This window comes from Mus caroli, chromosome X, assembly GCF_900094665.2.
Source record: "Mus caroli chromosome X, CAROLI_EIJ_v1.1, whole genome shotgun sequence".
Lineage (NCBI taxonomy): Eukaryota > Metazoa > Chordata > Mammalia > Rodentia > Muridae > Mus > Mus caroli.
This window is the reverse complement of record NC_034589.1, coordinates 110,463,247-110,466,069: the sequence shown is the minus strand read 5'-3', so window position 1 is coordinate 110,466,069 and position 2,823 is coordinate 110,463,247.

Genomic DNA, 2,823 nt, shown 5'->3' with positions numbered 1-2,823 from the left:
TGTCTCTAGCTGCATATGTATCGAAAGATGGCCTAGTCGGCCATCACTGGAAAGAGAGGCCCATTGGACTTGCAAACTTTATATGCCCCAATATAAGGTAATGCCAGGGCCAAAAGAATGGGAATGGAAGGGTAGGGAATTGGGTGGGGGGGTATGGGGGACTTTTGGGATAGCATTGGAAATGTAATTGAGGAAAATATGTAATAAAAATATTAAAAATTAAAAGAAAGAAATAATGGAGGAGGGAGCTTATTGTAATGGACTTTCCTAATGAAAAAGAAAGTATTCCATTAGACTGTATTTAGACTGCATACAGACTATTAGTATTTCTTGAAGCCTACTCTTTAGATTTGCCACCTTCCAGAGTGGTATAGTGATGAGCAAATATATTTCAATGTTAATCTTTCCCTCATCTCTTCCTTTATAATTTTTTGGGGACACTGAGTTCCTGAACTTAAATCTTCTTTCTTAATAGTGATAACCTACTAATTGCAATCTAAAAAGTGGATACTGCATTATCTGAGGAATATTTTATTATATCCCCTAAAGCAGTAGCTGTGTAAATCTCCTGAATCAACTTCAACTTTCTTCCTCGAATCATTGCTAATCTTAGGTTCTACCAGGGTCTAACTGGATAAAAGAACAAAGTATAATCCAAGTGAAAATTATTGTGAAAGTTCAGTTTTTGCCTCCAGGCTCTGGCTGTGAGCTTCTTTCTTCAAAGTATCACATCTTTTAAGTTTCTCTCACCTGTTTCTTTTGACCACAGTATTTTATTGCAGCAAAAGAAAGAAAAGAGAATGATTGTATCTGTTAGTATGCACCAATTCATGGGAAAGATTAGCTAGATCATCAGCTGATTTTAGAAACATAATTTTATATGGATAACATGGAAATCTAAAGAAGAAAATTTTAGATAAATATCCTTAAATAGGAAAAATATGTTTTCTTATAAGAATCTTCAAAAGTCATAACTCAGGATAAAGATCTTGTAACAATGAATAGACATATGGACCAGTTTAATGAATATAGCTATTAATTTCAGAATCATCATATTTTCCTGCAATGGTCTTTGAACAAAATGGTTTAAGCAATAGATATTATATGATCCCAAATATGGACTTCTATTCCCCAACAATAAAGGCTGTATCCATTTCTGAATCTTAAATATACCAACAGTATAGAAGTACATACCTACTTTCCTAATAGAGTTAGTACTGCGCTTATGAAAAAATCATGCCCAAAACCAATTTGAGGAGGAAAGGGTTTATTTGGTAAACTTACACATCAGTCTTCATCACAGATCAGTACAGATCAGGAACCTGGATGCAAGAGTTGAAATAGAGGCATGGGGGCATGCTGCCTAGTGCTTCTCATGGCTTTCTCATCCTGCATTCTCATAGAAACCAGTAAGCCCAGGATGGCAGAATACATAATGGACTGGCCAATCTCACAACAATAATTAAGTAAATATCCTTTACTTACAGCCTGACCTTGTGGACGCATTTTTCTCAACTGAGACTCCCTCCCCTGCAATGACATAGCTTGTGTCATGTCTGTGTGTTCAGACAACTAACATAAAATCCAACATTGGGACACCTCAATCATAGAAATGGAAATGTTCTTTTCTTACTGGAATAAACAGAAAGAATTCTGATTTGGTATCCATCTAAAAATGCTTCTGATAAGATTTTTATGGTCCTTTAAAATGTCTTATTTACCAACAATGGAATTCACATTCATGGCTTCCAATCAAAGCACTAACATCACGATACATAAAATACAGTATGTACTTGAAACTTACTGATATTGCCCTATTTTCTACGTTCCTGAAAAGTAAGCAGATGATGTGACCTTGTGAAGACACTGCAGTTAAACAGCATCAGATAGAGAAAACAAGCATAAGATACTTAGGGTGTTATTTAAATTATGAACTAGCCTCCAGTACATGGTATCATTACTCCCATAGACTGAATTTCCTATCCTTCTGTGAAAAAACTAGTAATATGTTCCCATGACTTTATATTCTTACTTATTCTATCCAGAAAAAATATGAATCCGAAAACTGAGAAGTCAGTTACCCAGCTAATTATGTTCCACATAGTTTGAGCAAGCTTAGATGATAGACATGCACATGTATATACAACACGATTTTCTGAAATTAAAACATAATAATATTGTTTCCCCCTTTTCTTTCCTTGTTCCAATACTTCCAATGTTCCTACTTCGTCTCTTTCAAATTAATATACCTCTGCTTTTTATTTTTACATATATTCTATGTATGTAACTATATACAAGTACAATGTGCTTGATGAACAAAATATTATTCACACATATATATATGCACACATATTTACATGATATATACATATTATGTATATGATTTTGAGGCTGACTACTTGGTATTGGATTAAATTGTGGGATCTTTCAAGAGAAAGGATTTTTGCCACGCTCAGCATTCCTGTTATCTTTAGTTCTTTGTCTGGGGTACAATGAGTCCTCATGAGATTATTTTTTCTTTCACACTACAAAGTCTGCTGGTGTCATCTTCCCCTGCAATCAAATATACGGAAATTATTGATATAAATTACCAAGAACATATTAGACTATTATTAGACAATGGCAGTAAGGAATATAGGAAAATGAAACATAGGAGATTCTTCACGACATTTATTAGCATCACCAGGTCATGCAACTAACAATAATGTAGCTTAACTGAGGTGGTCATTAAGGGGAAAATTGATCTAAATAGGTAGTAGAAGAAATTCTCTCTCACTCTCTCTCTCTCTCTCTCTCTCTCTCTCTCTCTCTCTCTCTCTCTCT